Source organism: Microtus ochrogaster, unplaced genomic scaffold (assembly GCF_000317375.1).
Source record: "Microtus ochrogaster isolate Prairie Vole_2 unplaced genomic scaffold, MicOch1.0 UNK104, whole genome shotgun sequence".
In the NCBI taxonomy this organism is placed as follows: domain Eukaryota; kingdom Metazoa; phylum Chordata; class Mammalia; order Rodentia; family Cricetidae; genus Microtus; species Microtus ochrogaster.
In genome coordinates, this window is record NW_004949202.1 from 389,642 (window position 1) to 398,436 (window position 8,795).

The following is an 8,795-nucleotide window of genomic DNA, read 5'->3' on the forward strand; positions in this document are numbered from 1 at the left end:
TCTCTCCCCGCCCATGATCTCCTGCCCTCCTCCACACACCAGTTTTTAGTTTGTGCTGCAGAGACTGCTGCTCTGGCTCCTGGCTAGCAGAGAAGGAATAAGTCAGGGAGAGGCAGACACCGCCTCCAGCCTCCCTGCTCCTGTGGGGCTTGTCCTTCGCGCTCACCTGGCGGGAGTGCTGCTCTCCCTGACAGACTCCTCTCTTGGGCAGTGTTCTTGAAGAGTCTCGTGTATGTCTGTGACTGTGTGTCTGTGACTGTATGTGTGTGCATGTATGTGTGTGTGTGTGTGTGTCTGTCTGTCTGTGTTGTATGTGTTCTGTCTGGCTAACTAGCTGACTCACTTTGGTTCTGCTAAGATACCTCCTTTTCCAATTCTTGTTTCAGATTCTGTTAACACCACTGGAACACAGCCAGGTTCTGAATGCCGACATGTCTGACAATCCTGGTCCCTAGGTGAGTAACAAAACCCACCTGCCAAGGAAGTGTCCCCTTGGGAGGTGACCCCATGAGTCAGCAGTTGGTTCTGTTACATACATGAAAACTGAGGCGTTCCTGCCAAAGGGGTCACTGTCTGGATGAGGCATTGAAGGCCCCGTGTGGATGGAGGGGGACAGGCTGCCAGCAAGGGACTCTGGGAGAAACCCATTTGGATGATGGATTTCTCACTTTTCCTGTTGTGACATAATACTGAACCAAAGTGGCATAAGGGTTTGTTTGGCTCAGTTTAAGGATAGACTATTATGTCAGGTAAGGAGTGGCGCGGGTGCTTGAGGCAGCCAGGTTTCATCCGCAGTCTGGAAGCAGAGGGAATCATGGGCTGGTGCTAACCTTTCTTTCTTTTTGTTCAGTCTGGTGCCCCAGCCCTAGCATAACAACCCACATTTAGGGCAGGTCTTCCGCCCTCAGTTAAAGCTCTCTGGAAACACCCTCACAGTCACGTGTGTTCCTGTGTGACTCCAAATCCAGTCAGTTGACAAAGAAGATTCACCTGGGTCAGCACCAACTTCCGACTTTCAGCAAGACAGGAGGGAGCTTTGGTTGAGTCCTGGCATGGCTTACCCTTACTCCTCCCTCTAAAAAAATCCCCTGGGGATTTTGTGTTCAGGAGTAAGCACCCAGTCTTTGAAGGTGGCCTGCCTCCCTCCCTCGGGAGCTTCAAGAGCTGCTGGCCCTGCCTCTTTTCTGCCCTCCCAACCACTGCTTGATGCTGGGGTGGGGAAGTCTGTGGAGGTGGGAGCTCACCTGCGGGCTGGGGGGTGATGTGCCAGCTCTTTGTGGTCACTACCCTTGTGTGTTCGGGGTGGTGAACAGAAGAGGCTTTCTGGGTTTGCCTAGGACTCAGAGAACCTGGTATGCATGAACCCTGCTGCACATGCTTGTGTGGTAGTGATGCCAACCTGTCTCAGCAGCTTCAGCAGGGAGTTGGTACCTTTTCGTCACAGGTGATGGTCAGGCACAGTGTGGTGAAGGTAAAGTATCTAGCCATTTTCTCAGGGGCATCTCCAGCCTTGTCTCTAACCTCCAACCACCGTAACGGCACCCACCTCCCAGTGCTGCTTGGCCTTATTGTGCCAACCTCATCCCAATCCCCCAAGCGCCTGCCACTTCCAGAACTGAAGGGAGAGGCAGCCACAAGGACCCCATACCTTCCACGGCTGGCCAGAGTTTCTGACTAAAGGTGTGTGAACACACCTGCATTTAGTAGGCTTTCCAGACACGGCTTTTGCCATCCTAGCCTTCCCAGCTCAAGGGTCAGAGTCCTCGCTGCAAGCCCAGTTGGTTGGCCGGCTGTGAGTACAGCACTCTAGCTGGCGGCTCAGAGATTTTCCAAGCCTCGGCTTTCACATCACTGATACAGTAGTCCCCTTATCTGCGGTTTCACTGTGTGCATGTTTTGTCCCCTGAAATCAACAAGGAGGGAGAGCAGTGCTGGAAGCATTCGGAGAGCAAGAGGAGCGGGCTCACACTTGTACAGCTCTCTGCTCTTCAGTCCCCTTGCTAGCTGCTCTTGAGACCTCGCTGTGTCTAATTTTAAAAAGAAACTCTGCCCGAGGTTTCTGTGTCCCTGAAAAAGCCTGGTGCATGCTCCACAGTGTCAGTCACCCAGCGAGTGACAAGTCACCAGTCTTGGAGGGTGGCGTTGTCTCTCCCCCACCCCCAGGATAAGGGGAACACAGTAGTTTGCATATAAAAGGCTGCCTAGAAAGGAAATACTTAGGAATATTAAGCTGTATATTGTAGGATTTGCATTGAGGTGGAAACTATAATAACTTTTCAGGATCTTTCCCAGTGTGAAGTGGCCCATACAAGCAGCTTTGCCTTTGGTGGGTCCTCTGAGTGGGGACAAAGCAGGCATTGTCCTTACTGTTGCCCCTGGGGGCCCGTCTCTATGACGCCATAGTGGAAATCTAGCCAAGAATCCAAGAGTGGCCTCTGGGAGAAACTGGTGTGTCCAGGCATGGAAGGCGGCAGCCAAGAGGTTCTGTGAGGTCTGGCTAACAAGCATGGTTTGGGGGTGCTTGGGTGCCCCTCGGGTCTGTTGGGAATACTGAGCCTATGACAGGGCAGATGTCAGGATTAGGGACAGGCCTTGCTTAGTGGCAGGTTACAAGGCTCTATGCTCACCTGCAGTCCGGTCTTAGATCCACACTGCTTGCATGTGCTAGGGGACACATAGTACGGGAAGGAAAGTGCTTTAAGTTTTGTTACACTTTTGAGCTGTCTGCGCTTTCAAAGTTCTGGTTTCCCACACTTCTGTAGTCTTTATGTTTTATTTTCTTGGTTGGTTTCGTTTTGTTGTTTGAGACAGGGTCTCACTATGTAGCCCTGGTTGTCCTGGAAGTCACTCTGGAGACCTGGCTGGCCTTGAACTCATGGAGCTCTGCCTGCCTCTGCTTCCTAAATTCTGGGATTCAAGGTGTGTGCCGCTGTACTCAGCTTCGTATTTCTTGGTTTTTACGGTTGTTTAATTATTATATTTATGTATTTTTGTTTGTTTGGGTGTATGCCACTTGTGTGCAGGTCCTGGCTTCATCTTTCTTGTGTGTTTTAATTATAGTTATGTGTTTGTGTTTGTATGGGTGTATCCCACATGCTTGCAAGGAGGCCAGAAGAGGGCATGGATCCCCTGGACCTAGATTTACAGGTGGCTGTGAGCACCCCGCTGTGGGTGTTGGAAACTGGATTCTGGTTCTCTGCAAGAGCAAAAAGGATTTGTAACCCTGAGCCATCCATAATCTCTCCAGCCGCAGCCCTGAGGTTTTACCAGGCCCATTGTGTGCACGCTCTTGCACTGCTCAAGTGTGCCCAGCCTTGGAGTGTGCCCAGTCCCCCTGAGTGTGTGCATCTGCCTTTTTTTCCTATACAACAACTTTTGTATAGGAAGGTGGCCTTATTTTCAGTGTCTAAAGTACAAGCTTTGAGGAGAGCCACCACAGATTTAATTAAATGATACTAAAATAGGAGATAGTTACTTCTGTGTGTTTCATGGGAAGGTCTCTCTGGTCCTGTGGGTGCAGTCCTGGGAAGCTATGACCTGGAATAATGCCCAGGCCCTTTCCCCTTGGGCATCCGGGGTCTAAGGTGCCGACCCTGAAGCTCAGAGACACTAAGTATACAGAACTCCTGCCTGTGTGGCATCAGCCAGACATTAGGCCCACAGTGTAGATCTCCAGCAGGCTTTGCGTGAGTAGTATACAAGATGGCAGGTCCTCAGTGGCTCCAGTGTGGCAGGAGATGTGGTAGTGTGGTACTGTCCAGCCACTTCAAACTCAGGGGGGCCAGCCCCGGCCTGGGGCTCTGCCATTGGCACAGCAAAGGGTCCATTTATAGCGACAGGAAGCATGGACACCCCTAGCGCCCTTGGAACCAAACATTTATATTAGCAGCCATCTGTGGGCCGTATTGCTGTCCTGTGCTTTAGATCCACATGGCCCAGTCCCATAAGTGAGCGCTATGCCTGGCCCAGGTGCTGGAGCGTGACTGTTCAAAGCCAAAGCCTGCTTTGAAGATTCAGTACCCAGAAGGGATTATGTATGCCTCTTTTGAAGTGTGTTAAGTGCATATTAGAAGGCTGTATTATGCATGTTTGTGTACTGAATTTCATGAAATAGATTATTAGAAAGGTATGTGGCCATCCATGCAATTGCAGTGGCATGTGCCATCAGCCATGCGCCCTTAGCAGTACGGATCTAGAGTGTGCTGTGGCTGCCCTGGCTTTGACTTTGCTCTGATCCCCTGGGTCTGGGCCACTGTTAAGTGCTGCAGTTTCTGGGTTTCTAAGAAAAGCTCGTAAGCAACCTCCTGGGGGGCTCAAGAGGTTCTCCACGTTGACCGTATTTCTCTTGAGGCACCAACCCTGCCTTGCCTGAGGTGAGCCCGCACGTTGAAGGCACAGCATCAGGCTTCTGTTGGGAGCAAAGATGCAGTGTACATGTTTGTAGTTGATTTTCCACATAATGGCTATGTCCTGAATGCATTGGTGGCCTGCTCAGTCTGCATGTCATGTTTATGATGAGGAGAGCTATCTTGTAAATACTTGCCCCGCCCCCATACCATGTGACTCGCTTTGGCAGCTTGAGTGGAGGGGCTGATGCCTGCCTGTGCAGCTGTGGGGAGCCGGCACAGTCCTAGGGAAATACCCCAGGCATGCCCACATCTGGCCAGGCTATTAATATCCCACAAAGGACTCTTTTTTTTTTTCCCTGTGGAGAGCCCGCATGTCGTGCACATGACCAGAGCCCAAGACACGAGCCTTGCAGTGAGCGGCTTTCTGGATGTATCATTGAGTTCTCGTTGACAAGCCTGGGCCTCATAGTTTTCTGCCTGCCATTCTGCAGTATGTGGATGCTGGTTCCCAGAGGGCAGGTGGAACTGTCAGCCCCCAGGGGGCCTGTTGCAGAGAGGCTGGTCCTTCTAAGCGGTTTTTATTCACACCGTGTTGGAAGAGTTCTCTGTAGCCAACTGTGTCCAGGCAATCAGGCCTCGGTAGACTGTAAATGTTAAGCTGCCCAGGAAGACAGACCCCAGGTGGGATCACTAAGGTCAAGTGGGAGAAGAGATGGTACCTGGGTCCATGGAGAGATCTGACATGTTGAAAAGGAGCTGCCAGGACGTAGACATGTGTCTCATCTTTCCGTGTGCAGAGCTGGTCCCACCGGGATACCCCCTAGCTGAGCCTTTCTGGTCCTCTGAACCGGACATAGAGGTTTGGAATTGGATAAAGATAGCCTGTGTCTGTCGTCTTCCTCCTCCTGCGGCCTTGTGTTTAGAAGTCACGGCCACCATGGTCCTAGAGGGTGTGTATTTGACTTAACCAGTGGGACTGCTCACTTGTGCAGGAAATGCAGAGCCCTGAGAACACTGTAGAGTGGCGTGCTCTCCTCCCCGGGCAGGCCTGGGTGTGCAGGCAGCGGTCCCTATGGCAGCACGCCCCACTCAGAGACCCACACTGGGCATTGTGCTCTCTGCTCTTATGGCTTTCTACAGATTGTGTAACTTCCCTAGGGCTGTCGGACTCTGACCCTAGTGCCTCGTTCATGTGGTCTTGTGTGAATAGCTCCTGTGGCTGTGGGCAGGTTGAAGGTCTTCCTCATGGAGAGGTTATTTGAGCTTATCTGGGAGAACCTGGCTGCAGTCACAGGTGCCCTCATAGGAGGAGGGTGGAGGAGTCAAGATGTTGTGCAGAGCTGGCTCTGTGGAGATGAGGTGGACCCTGGAGCAGTGACTGCCAAGATGGATTTTACCCCAGCCCGCCTGGGCCCCTGGTGCCTAATGCTCTGTCAGACATTGCTCTGGGTGTCTGGAGGGCATTGTGATGCTTTTTCTTGTGTGTGTGTGTGTGTGTGTGTGTGTGTGTGTGTGTGTGTGTGTGTGTGTGTATGTAATGTGAGCACATATATGTCAGGACATCATGCCATACATGCTTGTGGAGTTCAGAGGACGACCTCACGTGTGGGTGTTTTTGCCTTCCACTTTATTTGAAACAGGCTCTACTTATTATTATTATTATTATTATTATTATTATTATTATTATTATTATTTTGCCTTTGTGTGCCCCAGACTCATTGACCCATGGTCCAGGGCTTCTCCTGTATCACCTTTCAGCTTCCTATAGGACAGTGGTTCTCAACCTGTGGGTCATGACCCCTTTGGAGGTTGAATGACCTTTTCACAGGGGCTGCATGTCGGATGTTTACATTATGATTCTTAACAGTAATAAAATTATACTTAGGAAGTAGCAAGGAAATAATTTTATGGTGGGGGGGGGTCAACACAGCATGAGGAGCTCTATTAAAGCGTTGCAACATTAGTAAGGTTGAGAACCCCTGCAGTAGGTGAAATGGGATTGTGGATAGATGCTACTTTACTTAGCTTTCTGTGGGTTCTGGAGACCCAGACCCACCCAGGTCCTCATGCTGGTGCAGCAAGCTCTTTCCCCACTGAATCATCTCCCCAGCCCTAGATGGGGCTCTGAAGAGATTACTGTGTTAATCCAAGGACTTGGTAAATCAGAAGGCCTTCCCCATGTGTGTGGTCCTTAGGAGGGAGCAAATGCCTGCAGATTGCCTGGGAGCTCAGGGGTCTCCATTTAGCGATTGCATCCTCTTTAGTCGCCGGTCAGACCGTCCCCATGAATGTCTTTCTCTGTATACCTGGGGGTACCAAGAACTCCACAAGCAAGGACCCTTTGCAGCCACCAGACACAGGAAGAGCCTTGACGTAGTTCTTGGGGGTCTAACATGGTCCTTGACTTTGGCCCAATGCCACTGACTTAAGGCTTCCAGCCTCCAGAGACAAGGAAGGGTTAATGCCTGTTGTTTTAAGCTTCTGGGCTTTAGTAATTGGTAAGGGCAGCCACAGGGAAACAGGAAGTCAGGATAAACAGTACCTCCACAGATACCCTCAGCTATGGCAGAGCTGTCATTCCGAGGCTGTGACCTCTGGGTGGGACACTGCTGGGTCACAGGGTGTGTGGCTCTGGGCTTTGGTAGAACTTGCCGGCCTACTCTGTGAAAGGATCTGATTGTTGCTCTTAGTGGTGGACCCTGTTCCCAGTTCCCTCCCTCTGCATGACAAGTGTCTGCTGGAGAGCGGTGTTGTGGTCACACCGCCTGTCCCTGAACCCTGGTGAGTGGTTCCAGCCTCGGGTCCTGCTACCGCTTCTGCTGGGTCGCCTGCTCGCCTTGCTCCTCAGCAGGGGCTGGGTGTTCTAGATGCTTTTGCTTTGAAACACTGACTCCCGGTTCTTAAGAAAAATTTGAAACACTAATTCCTAATTTTTATCTCATTTATTTATTCTCTGTGTGTGTGGAAGCAGGGAGTAGGGATACATGCTTACCAAGGCGTATTTGTGGAGAGCAGAGGACAACTTGAGAGACTCAGATCTCTCCTACGTGTGGCTTCTGGAGATGGAACTCCTGTTAGGCTCGCCAACAAGCACCTCTACCAGCTGAGCCATCTTGCTTATTCCCAACTCTGTCTTCTGCTGGCCGCTTTTATGAGTGTCTCATTTGCCAGTCAGGTGAAACGCATAATGCTCAGGTTTTTTTCTTCATTCTTAAGGTTTGTAGTGTCGGTGTTAAGCTAGAATGGCTATGCAGGAACTTTATTTTGTGAGTTTGAATTGTATAGCATGAATTCAGATGTTTGAGGGAGGGCTTCAGGGAAGAGAGAGAGAGAGAGAGAGAGAGAGAGAGAGAGAGAGAGAGAGAGAGAGAGACACTGTGTGTGTATGTATACACACGAGTGTACCCATAGCTTGGGTGGAAGTCAGAGGCCACTTGCTGGACTCAGTTCACTGCTTCTATTGTGTGGGATTAAACTCAGGTTGTCAGGGTTGGTGATGGTGTTTCTGGGGAAGAAGGGGCCCAGTTTTAGGTCCTTACAGTGTACCGGCACCTGGCAACAACCATTCTTTTCTTTCTTTGGTTCATGAGTTGAACTTCAGCTCAGTAGTTTCTTAATGTTCTTCATAAGAGGACATGCCACCGCTCCCCAGTGACCTGTTTGCCTTTTCACATCCGAGTCACTTTGGTGACAGTTCTATGGAGTATGCTGACAACAGTGAAGGCGTTCCACCTCTGTGTCCTGCACATGCTATGTTAGCACCGTGATGAGAGAAGATTCCTCTAATGCGTGGTAGACACATGCTCCCTCTGCAGAGGACGGTCAGGGTGCACAGTCGCCGTGCTGAAGGGGCTGTGGAGGAGAGCAGGGAAAAACAGGGAGAAAGGTAAGCACACATTCCCAGCACCCTCTATGTGCTTGAAGTAACATCTAGAAGCCCGTGAAGCTAGAACGGAGGATGTACCTCAGTTGGACGAATGCTTGCCTAATGTGTGTGAAGCCCTTGGTAGCTTTGCTCTCCTGCACTACATAAAACTAGGCGTGATGGTGCACCTCTGTAATCTCAGAAGGCTTGGTAGTTCAGGGCCATCTTTGTTACATATTAGTTTGGGGCCAGGCTGGGCTCAATGAGATCCTGTTTTAAAGTCAGACGCAGACAGCAAAAACCCAAATGTGAAATTAGTGAAGCCAGAGTGTAAGGCAATGAGCACCAACTGGAAAACAGCTTGTGGTGGGCCTGGCTATAGAAGATGGCCTCTGTGTTGGGGACCTGCTTTCCTCCTAGGTTTCCTTTAGGTGTCTGTGGTCTGACCCTGTCCAGGATGGGTGAGGGCATACGGGGGATAGTCTGTGCACCAACAGTCGGCGGGTATGTGAGGGTTGTTCTGTGCCCACATCCACGTGTGTGTGTGTGTGTGTGTGTGTGTGTGTGTGTGTGTGTGTGTG

At 50.8% G+C, this 8,795-nt stretch overlaps 1 protein-coding gene across 6 annotated transcripts in view; it reads left to right on the forward strand.

The window, feature by feature from the left end:
- Positions 1-8,795, forward strand: part of Sema4d (semaphorin 4D) — a 99,991-nt gene that overhangs the window by 26,422 nt on the left and 64,774 nt on the right. For all 6 annotated transcript variants that reach the window (XR_001229509.2, XM_013355207.2, XM_026778082.1 and 3 more), the window contains exon 2: positions 387-455. The gene's annotated coding sequence lies outside the window, so the exon portion shown is untranslated. The remainder of the gene's footprint in view (positions 1-386; positions 456-8,795) is intronic.